The sequence below is a fragment of the Dysidea avara genome, chromosome 1, assembly GCF_963678975.1.
Source record: "Dysidea avara chromosome 1, odDysAvar1.4, whole genome shotgun sequence".
NCBI lineage: Eukaryota > Metazoa > Porifera > Demospongiae > Dictyoceratida > Dysideidae > Dysidea > Dysidea avara.
In genome coordinates this window covers 7,500,277-7,514,685 of record NC_089272.1, presented here as the reverse complement: position 1 = coordinate 7,514,685, position 14,409 = coordinate 7,500,277, and the positions used below count along the sequence as shown (strand labels likewise).

The window sequence follows — 14,409 nt, the reverse complement described above, 5'->3', positions numbered from 1 at the left end:
ATTGCAATCTGTATTAGTGACCACCTGTATTGAAAGGCCATCTATGTGCTGCAGTTAAGTTATACTTCATTAATGTATAGCACCAAAGCATCAACCCTTTCTAGCAAATCCAAAAATGGTCCTTATTAGACAGGTTGACATAAATTACAGATCTGACCACCATGTGTCCATGAACATCATGTAAATGTACTATCTCTTCACAAATACCTTCTTTATTAAGTTGAATACCACTGTAGTGGACTTAGCCATATTTAAGTTGCGTATGTGGCTACATAGATACATACAACAGAACTCCTCAGAAGGGATACCTGGATATCTTGATAACCAGGACACCTGTTTATACACTGTACTCCCACTCTAGTGGTGCACATACATTTAGACCAAGACACTTTTGTGGCTTCTGTAATATGAGCACTTTATTATGTTGAGGGGTTTTACCATACATGCATTAATTGTACCTCAATATGTGAAATTAATTACTACATAACTTTACATTCATGACCACTTTGAAGATCAAGTCATAAACTCATGCACATACTCACACAGGACATGCTGACCACATACTTAACATTTGCCTGTACTGATCTTCAAAGCGTCAACCCAAAATACTTTGAAAAACCATTTTAGTAATTACAGTACTATAAATCACACATTGAAGTGCAAGCAAGTGTTAATAATATTAAAACTCTTGGTACAAGTAATGCATCTACTATGTACAGTGTAACTATTCTATTCCCTGGACCATTGATGAAGTGTTCATTTTTGAGAAACCACAGACTTGTCTTGGGCCCAAAATGTACGTACAATTATAAAGTAAGATCATGAGGCTATTAAGGTGCCCAGGTATCCTTTTTGAGGAGGTCTATTGTACCTATGCAGCCATGTACATAACTTGAATAGTGTAGAGTGGGGATATGTATGTGAGTGCACTACTGCAAGATTTTACTTAATAAATAAGGTATAACTGAAGAGATGGTACAACATTAATGTGTTTATGGACGCATGATAATCTCGTTTATAGTCAACCTGTCTAATAAGGATAATTTTTGGATTTGCTAGAAAGGGTTGATGCTTTGGTGCTATACATTAAAGAAGTATAACTTAACTGCAGCACATAGATGGCCTTTCAATACAGGTGGTCACTAATACAGGTTGCAATATACCTAGACACCTTCACTCTGTAAGACAAACTTGGCATGGCCTTGTTGTGAGTGGATATTGGAGGTGTACACTCCAATACAGCAATAATAGACTGCAAATTCCACCGCATACCACAAGATAATTAATTATATCTCTTGAGCCCATTGTGGTCCCACCACAAAAATTTTATCAAACATAGACTATGATCCAATCATTATTCACAAAAGAATTCGAAAAATTTCAAACAGCATTTTTCAAAATATAAAGGATTCAAGTTTTCAATGAAGTACTTTTGAACCATAATTAAGCAGATATCCCATAATTTAGGGATCACTGGAAAGGTCAATCAACAGTCTTCCATCACTGAAAAGTGTGTTTAAAAATATTTACACAGTACAAAGTTGCAGTTGATTTTGTAACTAGAGATGGACCAAATTTTCATGAAATATTCAAAATATTTGTGGTCATAAATCAGAAACTATGGAATGTATGGAGCTAAAAATTTGCATGAGTGATAAGCACCATAGGTACTACAAACACACCAAGTTTCGTCAAAATCCGAGAGGTGACCCTAAATTCCTTGTTGATTTGACATGGAATGACCCAATTGCATATGATGTAATCTTCTATTGATGTAAGTGTGTGTAACTGATTTACAATATATTCTGTTTGTGTGCTTGTAATATAATATTTAGAATTTGTACATGTTATGGCTCTGTGTTAACTATCTATTCATACATCTTGTTCGTTAACTTAAAATGTAACAAATGGCGAGGAGTAGTTTAGTTGGTTTGCAACAATTGCAAGCGCTTTCGCACAGACTACATTGCTAAAGCTGGCAGAAGCAAAGCTCTTGGAAAGAGGAGGACACAGCAGAGTCACAACAGTCATAAGAAAGAGTCCTCAGAAACAAAGTCTGGCAAATGCAATGGATGGAGTGGATCACATTAACAATGATGACCTCCGACAGCTGAACACTGAGCCTTCAGATGAAGATTCCACTGCCGACATAATCCACGTACATTCAGTCTCATCAACAGTTCCTGAAAGCTACAAAGTGCCTGTTTAATAACTGAATGGCAATCACCTAGTGATGGAACTTGACACAGGAGCAGCAGTATATATCTTTGGTCAGTGAGAAGACATGGTCCAATAAATTGAACAGTCCTACATGTACACTGAAAACCACCTCGCTTAAATTGCATAGTTATCCTGACAGGAAGCTGCAAGTGTTGGGCTACTGCAAGCAATGTAGCGCTGATTAGATGACTAGTCTCTGTCTTCACATCTTGCAATTGCAAGCCTTCATGATCATGCTTCCAAACATATTATTTTGTGGTTATAGCTATAGCCAAATCATTAATCACAATGACTTCATTTTTAAGAATAATTGTACTGACTGTTCTATTAGGATAGTTCGACGTTTAGCAGGAGCTAGTGCTGCAGCTCAAAGCCTGTATCTTGTAGCTGTGTAATGTAGATAATGCATTTAGCATGCTTCCTTTAAACAATACCCACACAGAAAACCTAGAAAATCTTACAGTAAGGTCTGTATACAATGGCTTCAATTATCGCCTATAAGCCACAGCAACCACCGTAACCATCGCATTAAAAGCTGGAAGCACTTAAAAATATAAACTTTGCAAATTGGAATTCATTAATTCCAACTTCCAAATACTATATCTATGCAAAGCATAAAACTTTAGCTCTTGGCGCGCTGCGCGCGCCAAGCGCTAAAGTTTTATGCTTTGCATAGATATAGTATTTGGATGGCGGAGTGATCCCTGCATCGAAGGGATGTGGCTCTAACAATTATCCAGGAATTAAATTCTACAACTCATCGAATGTTTCTTTAGAAAGATGCTCATTTTGTTACCAAAGGAAGAAGTGTTTTACTTTCAGAAGTGTCTGGAAATGTGTATATCAACAATTGTAATTTTACACACAATTTATAGTGGACATGGAGCAGCTATACATTATTTATCAGATAGCAATAGCCATGGTAAACACAAAATAGTAGTCCAAATTTGCAAATTCAGTTTCAATAGAGCCATACAAAGTGTAGTTTACATTGATGGTTCAGGTAGCAAGATCCCTGGTCATGTTTACTTACAAGATAGTGTGTTTGTCAACAACACAGGAGTACCAATTTACATTTCACATACTAATCTTCACATTAGAGGTAGTGTGTTGTTCAAGGGTAACATAGCAACGTCTGGTGGAGGAATTTATACCAATAATTCCACTGTCATATTTTATGACGAGTCTGATGTAAATTTTATTAATAACCCTGTTACAGATAATGGTGGAGCTATTTATCAGGTTTATTCTAGAATCATATTTGAGGCAAACTCAATAGTGACATTCAAGGACAAGAGTGCATGGTTTGGTGGTATCATATACACTGATAAGTCCAGTATAACATTTGATAACAATAAAGCCAATTCGGGAGGTGCTGTATTTTGTGAGTCTTCATCTTGTATCACATTTGATGGTAACTCAAGTGTAACATTTAGGAAGCTAGTTATTATGGAGGAGCTGTATTTTGTAAGTCTTCATGCCAGATCACATAGTAATACAACTAATAGGTATGGAGGAGCTGTTAATTGCGTATTAACTTCTAATATTACATTTGATGGTAATCTCAAATGTAACATATTATAAAGCCAGTTATAGGGGAGGAGCTATTTATTGTAGCACATGCACAGAGTAGTGTCTTATTCTATGCAACTACAATGGTAACTTTTATCAATAACAGAGCAATAACTAGTGCAACTATAGTCAGTCAAAGTTCTTATACATTTGTTAAAGAAACTTCAATTTATACACAACAGTGCCACACATTGTGGAGTTATATTTTTGTGGGCTCAAGCCACTATGTTATTAGAAGGAAGCTGTGTATAATAACATTCAAAGATAACAAAGCTACTGAAAGTGGAGGAGCACTCTACATTACTGCCTATTCCACTACTCTATTTGCTGGATGTTCTAAAGTAACTTATTCCAACAATGAAGTTACCCAATATGGTGGAGCAGTATACTGTGGTGATAATTACACTAGATGAGAATGTTACAGTAAAGTTTACAAACAACACATCTGAATATGGTGGAGCTTTGTCAATTATTCAATCAATCTTGACATTTGAAGGAAACAGTGTAGCAAAGTTCACCAATAATGTTGCAGAGAGAGGTGGAGCATTTAATGTTTTACTGTCCAATTAATTTTGTGTCTATTGTACACCATGCCTTGCTCCAAGATCACCCTGGTGTTCTTAGGGAGCAAGGCATTTCATCTGACCAATCTCGTCCTGGCGACATATACCACCCTGACTTTCATCTTGGTCATCCTGCCTATTTTGATCTCTCCGTCAGGAGTACCACTCAGTCTGCTGTCATATCTTCTGCTTCTTCTCAGGCTGGGGTGGCCGCTGCTGTTGGTGAGATAGCTAAGGACACTCAATACCAAGACATTGTGAAGATAATGGAGATTTTATCCCTCTTGTAGCTATGTGAGACCTTCGGTGTTTGGTCACCATATGCCCTATCAATTTTAGGATCCATAGCTGACAGAACAACTGTTCGGAAACGGTTTACCTCGAAAGTTTGCTAGGCGCCAACTTCTCCAGCAACTGTCTGTGACTTTGCATGTGGAGGTACAATGCGAAAATGATTCTCCGCCAGTATTCGCTTACTGCTGAGGACGAATTTCCTGACTTTGACATTGGTTAAGTTAAGTACGTAGCTAGTAATAAGTATATAGTTAGGTAATAAGTAGTAGTATGGTGTAGTTTTCAGTATGTACGTGTTTCTCATTATTATCGGTTATTAATTTTGTACGACTGCCCTTAATCGATTCGGCGCCACCTTAAAGACATCAGATTTCAAAGAGGCTGTACGAGATTTTAAAGGAGTTGTGGACGACCACTAGCATTAAGTAATAGCTACTTAACAACTATTACAAAACTATGTAAGAGATAGCTATAGCGTAAGTCGCCTATGAGCCTTATCCGCAATTACGTCACAACGCAAAAATGGCGAAAAGTGTGGGGGCCTCTTGTACAGAGAGCCATTGGGAAGAAGCCAAAAGCAGACCGTAGGACTACTCGAGAAGTACGAAAATGCGTGCCCCTACATAGTAAGATAGTTAATAAGCCTCACCAGAGTTTTCTCATGCTTTCTTCACGTGGAACATCTCGAAACGTTATCCCTTCCATACAACCATACAAAGTATCCCACCATAGATATTAGAGAAGTTTCCGTAGGCTCTAATATCTATGATCCCACTTGGCCCCCACACTTTTCGCCATTTTTGCGTTATTTTCGCGTTGTGACGTAATTGCGGATAAGGCTCATTATAATTTTATATAGTCTATGAATGCTACAAGGCGTGTCGAGGAGACTGATTAATTGGCCATTTTTGTCAGGGACGTGCCCAAGGACGCGCCCGCTTTTCATGCAACCCAGCGAAACCCAGTACTATAAAAACATGCGTAGCTAACGAGAACACTGGCGTACATAAAAATCTGTAAAGCTAGCTACTCACTCGGGATCCAAGACGAGGGATCTGACACACCAACGGGATCCAAAACTAATCGAACACTTGGAAACCCAAAATGGAATCTGGAATATCCTGAAAGTATAGGCATGTGACCATAGGCGATTCTAAGGGGGGGCCATTAAAAAATAACTTCTAAAAAATCTTGGGGAAAAGTTGCAGTATAGATTGGCATTGTTATTTTTAGCATTTTTCATGTTTTTAGAATAAATTTTAGGCTGTTTTCAAGCCTTTAAATTGCAAAAATCCTGCAGCTTCTGGGGGTTGCACCCCCAGACCCCCCTGAAATTCTACTTTATATTATTGCCAAACAACAATAGTTATGCTGTTCCCTACTTGGCCCCCCCTGTTGGTCAGGTCTAGAATCGCCACTGCATGTGACTCCGTGAAGCATGCATGGCGACTTTTTTTGGTGGGGTCTATTCTACGGAACGGAACGGAACGGAATGATGGACTAAACCACGGAACGGAACGCTTTCTCAAATTGAAGCTTGCAACTTAGCATTGCTGAAACTGCCCTTACAAGTTATCAGTGGCACCTCCAGTGGGTGATTAAACATAAGATAAAAAGAATTAAAGGATCGATTGTGGGTTCTTGTTGGTTGTCATTAGTAACGAAGTATTAATTGTGGATTGAGCTGTATTAGTGATGTTCATCCATGCTTCATCTACGGATGTGTCACTGTTTTGCTCATTTTGACTTTAAAAAACAGTCTGGGCCAGCTTTTCAAGTCATAAATCAGTGTACAAAGCAAGCAGGAAGACACTAGTAACAGGAAAGAGCCAGCTGAATTAAAACTTGAAGAATTCTGTGCAGTATGTGAGGAACAAATATTTTGGCAGACCGCAAAGAGGCTACATTCTGCAAACATCACTGAAGTGTTTGCATTGAATTATTAACAGCCAGTGCAGTGGACTAATGCCGTGTTCAATAGTGAGCTGATTTTTTCTGTTGCACAAATTCAAGGATGTGTCTGACTGCTAGCCTTGAATCAGGCTAAATGCCAAAACTCCAAAATCAACCAAATCTTAATTATAAGCCTTCTATGCATGTGAAACCATGCCCATAGCCACCAGGCAAACATGATTTGGACCAAGATGTGTGTGTAATTTCAATATATCTAGTCAGACCTGAAATGGAACACTCACATTAATTACATACCACCTAAGAATTCTAGGTGTAACATTTCACATGCTTCACTTCAAACAAAACAGGTTAAATTTGTTCGTCTGTTTCCAAGCGATTCCCAGTCCAGCTGGTCCATGAAATTACAGTGGGATCACATGTATTTGTTACAGTGCGGGCTGCTCTGTGTTGGATCTACACTAGAGTTGAGATTTCAAGGTAGACTGCCAATGTACCGACACTGTAGTAGCATATTTAAGTGGAGAACAAATGAATACAGTAATACTAGATTATTTATGTATACAAATTTTTCATAATGAAATTGATATCCCATTTTGATTTGTACCTCCACTTTGCAACATATTCAAGAACAAGACGTTACCACCCTTTTAATCTCCATCCACTGTAATTAAATAACCAAGATCTCACCAGTCTTTGTTTTTTCCATCTACAATTTTACTTTGGAACAATAATTATCTAAAGGCTCTAAGTATTTAAATTTGTAATTCACCTTATTGTAGTTGTACTAATTTTATTGATTTGTCTGTATGTTTTCTTCATTTTCCTTTGAAGTTGTACAGTATAGATAAACAAAGATAAATTTTCTCTCCCATCTTATTCTAGGATTTCTATTGACTAAGAAAAATTTAATTATTTGAAATGGCAAATGGATAATCTTCGATTATCCATTTGCCATTCATAATCCGAAATACAGGCTCAAAATTGAGAAAATATAAAGAAAGTGAATGAATATTAATAAAACATAGTCAGTTTGCTTTTGGTGTCTCCAACCACAACAAAAATTCGATGAATCCATGCATCTCATCGCTGGTAGTCTAAACATTTTGAAAGTGATACTTCACTCAATCAACCACATATTATTCTGTTTATTAGACTGAATAAAGTCATGATCACCTAGCCTTTTCCTGTCACCAGTTACTTTCTAGTTAATTTCTCTGTGGATATTATGCTCTGAAACTGAAGAAATTGAGTGGTCTTCTAAACTATTTATCTTGTAAAGATCAGCAGAAACAACTGACATCCAATCAGCTACTGTATTGTAGTAACTTGCCTTGGTCATGCAATAAATGAATTGGAGAAACATGCTTGATATATCAGGTAGTAGAACAATCACTGCATGAGACAACTATTAATATTTTATTATTGTCCTATTCAATTTTCCTGGAGGCTCCACTGATAAAATGCAATTTCAGCGATGATAGTGGCTAGCCAAGCTGCAAGTTTTGATTCAGAAAGCATTCCATTCTGTAAAATAGACTCCATCCTGGATTCAACTCACTACTCAGGCTGAGATATCTGGCATTAGTCCACTACTCTGTTAATGAATCATTAATGTTCACACAATGTAGCCTCCTCGAGGTATCTGATCGGCGTTCGTTAAAACCCGGAACGGACCGGACCTGAATTTTATTGTTGAGGAGCGCATATCCAACTAAAATAAATTTCGGTGCGCTTGCAAGGGATACAGGACGTGGACTCTGTTCTTCATTTGCACTCAGGGTACGATTGTCTACTGATATCCAGAGTGGCTGATGGTGATTTCGAAGCAAATATAGTCGTATACTGGTATTTATACAAGTTTGCGAAGCGGAAATGTAGCGTATTACAAGGACTGGATACTCTCACCGTAGCTAATGCACCTATCAATGTATTGCCCCACTGCCCCCCCCCTCGGGAATATATGGGGCTATAGTGGGGATTTGACACAGCCGAATGTCAAATGCCCCATAGTAGGGCAAACCTATCGTGTCAAATCCCCACCGTTGGCCCCAGTTGCAACGCAGGATTTACTCGGGATTTGACATAGCGAAGGAAGTTACAACAAAAACTATTTGGGTGCTTACTGAACGATCGTCAAATGCCCCATAGTGGGGCAGCAGTTTCGTGTCAATTCCCCCTGTAAAGCCCCACTTACGCCCGAGGGGGGGATGGTGGGGCAATACATTGATAGGTGCATAACAATGGTGGCGAGATACAAGCTAGCTACTGTAAGACTGATCACAAATAATATACCTGGACTGATCTACATACCGTACGCAAGGAAATTTATACGCGAGAGAATTTGACGAATCGGGTTTGATTAGTCAAAATTTTCTTAAGTCTAAAGTTCCTTGCGTACGGTATGAATACAGATCAGTCCAGTTAGCTATATTATCTATGACCAGTCTTGGCTAGCTTTTTTTAGCTACGGTGAGAGTATCCAGTAGTCTGGCGCCGCCCGCCCCTTCGCATAAAGTAAGGGTCTGGAGAAATACAAATACCTAATCATTTCAAAAGGAATTCAATTAGACAGCGCACGTAATGCTTGTTACGTCAGATGATTGCACTTCAATTCGAACAAAAGCATTGTGTTGCCAAGGCGATTTCTGTATGAACGTCATTGGCATGCACTAATTGGCTAGCGCCGAATCTGGGCGCTAGAAATGATTTAGTATCTGTATTTCACCAGACCCTTACTTTTTGCGAAGGGGCGGGCGGCGCCAGACTAAGTATCCAGTCCTTGTAATACACTACGTTTCCGCTTCGCAAACTTGTATATATACCAGTATACGACTATATTTGCTTCGAAATCACCATCAGCCACTCTGGATATCAGTAGACAATCGTGCCCTGAGTGCAAATGAAGAACAGAGTCCACGTCCTGTATCCCTTGCAAGCGCACCGAAATTTATTTTAGTTGGATACGCGCTCCTCCGAGGGGTCCGCCATGATTCGGAATCACGTCGAAGACCTCAGGAATCACTGGAATCAATCAAGGAATCATGGAATTATGGGAATCTGAAGCGGAATCAACTTTGTAATTAGAAATATTTTGAAATAAATGTTATAAAATTATATCGTAAATTACCGTTTAACACAGTATAACACACTCATAAGCTAAAGACGCTAACTCTCACTTGTTTTGCACCTGGTTTTACACTTTGTGTATACGCCTACGTGTATTACAGTGAGTGTTCCTGTGCGTTTCTAGTGAGGTTTAAATCTTCGCGAGTGAGTGCGAGCCGTCGCAGAAGCAGCTAACTACAGCCACTATATACTAGCTAATTCATTCTCCGTCGGCTGGCTGTTGGATCGAGGTTTCCCGGATTCCAGAACATCCTGTAATCTAACAATTTTCAATAACAGCTCCTACAAGTTCTCAGTGGGGCCAGGATCCGGTGTTCCCAACCGGAGACTTATACTAACCCTTAGCTAACTAGCTTGTTAATGAGTTGCAATACATTCTTACTATAATTATTACAGAACTCATATGGGTGAGTATATTACAATATAGATGTAAAATCATGAGGCTACAAATATAAGCTATAAAAATAAATTACAATGTAATACGTTTCAGAAGTTCCTTAAAAGTATCTATATTGTCACAATTTATATCACTAGGTAGAGTGTTCCACAATCAAATTGAAGCAGGAAAGAAACTGTATTTATAAGAATCAATAGCTGTGTCTGGCTGTATAAATTTAAGTTCACTACTTCTGGTATACCTTGTAATGATCTATGAGCTATATAATCAGGAAGTGATACATCCGCAATGCTATGAATAATTTTATGGAACATCTGAAGCCTTAAATGTTTGAGATGAGTTTCAATGGTGCTCGAGTTAAGACGTGATAACATGTTTGATACACTGCTGGTTTGATATTAATCATTCATTACAAAGCGAGCTGCACATCTTTGCACAGACTCAAGTTTGTTTTTTGACCGTCTGCATGCTGTAAGGAGCCCATGCTGCAGCTGCATATTCCATTGTGGGCTTGACATAAGAAACAGGTCGATTCTTTGATCTTACAGGAGCAGTTTGCAAAATTTCTCCTCACAAAACTTAATACAGAGTTTTCCTTTTTGCACACATTGTCCACATGTTGGTTAAAAGATAATTTTGAATCAATTGAGACTCCCAGGTACTTGGCACACTGAACCACAGTAAGTCGTTCTACATGAAGGTGGTAACTGGAGTATATAGGGTTTCGTTTAAGAGATCGATTTGATTGATTGATTTGATTTTTAAATTAGCCTCAAGTCAGTCGGCAATGCCGTTCTTCCCTGACTGAGGAGGAAACACAAAAATAGCATACATATACACATATAAATTACAACTGCACACACACAAAGACTGAACAAAAAAATTACAACACACACATAGCACATACAAAACAATTAAGCAAACAATTTACAAACATAAAAATCATCAACAAATTTTACACAAATAAGAAAATAAATCGTCCTGAAAAGTTGGAGATGTTAACATGTCATTAGGAACTGCATTCCACCAGTGGGCAGCTTGAGATCTAAAATGCTTTTGAGTAAAAGAAACTCTACATCTTGGTGGCTGTGCAAATAGCTGTGTAGTACGAGTAGCATATTGATATCATTTATGTATGTAAAAAATAGCAGAGGCCCTAGTACAGAACCTTGTGGGACACCACTCAAAACATCACAGGGCGTGGAAGTGCAACCACCACACACAACACTCTGTGTACGTCCAGTCAGGAAAGACTGATGTGATCCAGTTTAAGGTCTTTCATCAGGGTTAGCTAGTGTTGTGACGGTGTCCACTGACACTTTTGCCAGACGCAGAAATATAGAGCTGCCTGCCCAGTAATGATAAAATAAATAAATAAAAATAGGCTATTGCCAGCGAATTTCTAGCGGCTCGCAGCGGCTCGAGTCCATGCCGGGTGGAACTTAACATGACTTCAATACTCACCAGTAGGTTCAGCAAAGGTAGCTAAAGTGATACTGTGATAGTCACCATTCTGGCTCGCTTATAGTACAGAATCCATTCTAGGGAATCGTGGAATCAACTTGGAATTACAGAATCAGCCTTGGAATCAGCCGGAATTATTAGAATCATATGGAATTATAGGAATCCCTTTTGGAATTAGACGGAATAAAGGAATCGCGAGGAATCGCTGGCAGAATCAGAGGAATCAGAGGATTCAACGTTCGGAATCTAGAAATCAACTGGAATTACGCGGTGATTCCGAATCACGTCGATCATAATCCTGAGTGGCGGACCCCTCGCGCTCCTCAACAATAAAATTCTGGTCCGGTCCGGTCCAGTCCGTTCCGGGTTTTAACGAAGGCCGGTATCTGATTGTTTGCTCCTCACACATTGCACAAAATGCCTTTAGATTCTGCTTAGACTGAGCTTGTCACCATACTTGTTTCCTTTGTAGTGTAGCTACATACTGATTTATGCTGATTAGAAAGGCCAGATATGTACATTCTAAAGTCAAAGTAAGCAAAAACAACTCACATACTAGTAAAAACAAGTCATGCATTAAGTTCCCTACTTGATAGCTACATCCGAAGATGAACACATTGAGTCAGCTATTCCCACAATTATGCACCTATCAATGTCAAGCCCCACCCCACCCAGTACGGGCTATGTGGGGCGTTAGGAGGGGATTTGAACTTAAATTTTGCCCCCAGGGGTGGGGAATTTGAACAAGCGCTCTATAGTAGCATAGATCATTTACAGTAGTTTTATACGTGAAGTGCGAGAGAACATGTGATAAAACTGCAGCACCTCGTGTACCTTTGTCACTGTGGCTTCTGTTTTTACAACACGTTGGTTGTCAAATCCCCTTCCTATCCCCACCTCATAGGGTGGGACTATGTGGGGATTTGACCTGATAATTCACCCCCAGGTAGGGGAATTTGACTTTCCACTTGATCAAATCCCCACCCTCCCCGTACTGGGGGGGGTGGGGCTTAACATTGATAGGTGCATTAGTACTTCGTTACTAATGACAACCAACAAGAACCCACAATCGATCCTCAAATTCGTTTTATCTTTCTTGGGGTGCATTTGATTACCTGCTGGAAGTGCCTATGGTGCCACCGATAACTTCTACTGCAATGGTAAGCTGCAAGCTTCAATTCAGTTGAGAAAGCATTCCGTTCTGTAGTTTAGTCCATCATTCCGTTCCGTTCCGTTCCGTAGAATAGACCCCACCACTTTTTTTAACCTTCTGATGATCGTTTGACCAGTCACCACTTACTCGGTAGTGATGTGTTGGCACCTAATTAAGCATGTATTAGCTATCTCATTGATTAATGATGGTTTAAATCAATCGTGTTGACTTTGTGAGTGATCTTTATTTTATTGGATTACTGTCTCATTAATCAAGTCTTAGCTACTCTGGCTAATAATAGATTAATGTCATTGTATGTGTATATTAGGTAATCCTAAGACTGCAGCACATGTTGCAGTCAGACCTTCAGTGCTGGTCACTGTAAAGTGCTAATAACAATAATATTTACTTGTTTAACTTTTTGTTGTCTTGTATTGTCATTTATTTGTGTGTGTCCTTTGTTTTTGTACTTTGTCTTCGTATACTATATTGATGTACAGTAGCTAGCTACTCTGGCATGGAAGAATGGCTATGCCGAATGTCATGAGTTTAAACAAAATATCAAATTACAGGCTACTTTGACCGGCTTCATTTAGCCATCTGTTACCACCAAATCTTTCATTTGACAGACTCTTGACAATGCAGTTAGTATATGCATATTGTACTTACAAAAAAGTTTCTTGGCCCGGAACTGTAGTGAGTGGACACCTTAGTAATAATCTAACAAAGTTTTCCATGCGTGACGAGTGGTCAAATCTCCATCCAGTGTACTTTGGGAAGGTAGGTTATTCCCCCATGAATGCCTGGGAGGGGCTTAGTATTGATAGGTGCATTAGTCTCAGACCGCTTGTACATGTCATGCCTACCCAATGGCTAAAAAAAAGTGGTCTGGCCTTGCGAGACTAGCAATCAGTTTAGTCTTGTGAGAACTGTACACAAGTCTCAACACACTGTACAAACCATAGCATAGGGTCCAATCCACTTACAAATTGATCTCCCTATACCATTATTGTGGGATTTATTTATTATTAGCTACTGGGCAGGCAGCTCAGCTGATGTCTTCACAAAAATATCAACTTTTAATATTAGTGTCTGACGAGAGGTGCTCCACACAATTGACCGGAAGAAACTTGCTATAGCTACTTAGCCAGATCATATGATCTTTTTGTATGTATGTACAATATAATTATAAGATTGCTTTTTTTAAAATAAGGAAATGAAATTTATGAATTTCTGCCCTACTTGGCAGCCAATTGCAAGGCCAACTCTTCCTCAAAATGATGTGATTAGATTGGATGCATAGTTGTGCACTGAACGGCAGTAGCTAGTGTTCTCTTTTTAGTTCCATATAGGGCTAACTTAGTGGTGGTTGATTGCTGGGTATAATTCTGGTATAAATAGTGGGTAGCTATAATAATAACAATCAGTAAATAATGTACTACTGTATGTTTGCATGGTGTTTGATATCATCAGTCCTTGGATCTGCCTATAGTATGCAAAATGTGTACCTCCGGACTCAGGTACAAGGGACTACACATATAATTTAGCTACATGTATGCATCTAGGATGATTTCTTGTGGCTAATGTAATACTTCACCACCACGTACACCTTTCTCCATTGACTCACATAATAATAATTATGAGTCCTATGACTCCTCCATCACTCTGTTAATTCAATGTGACTGCATCACCACCATCTTTCTCAG

General features: G+C 38.9%; 1 protein-coding gene across 1 annotated transcript in view; it reads left to right on the top strand.

Moving 5' to 3' along the window:
* Positions 1-14,409, top strand: part of LOC136254307 (glucose-6-phosphate exchanger SLC37A2-like) — a gene marked incomplete in the record, with an annotated part of 323,373 nt that overhangs the window by 144,936 nt on the left and 164,028 nt on the right.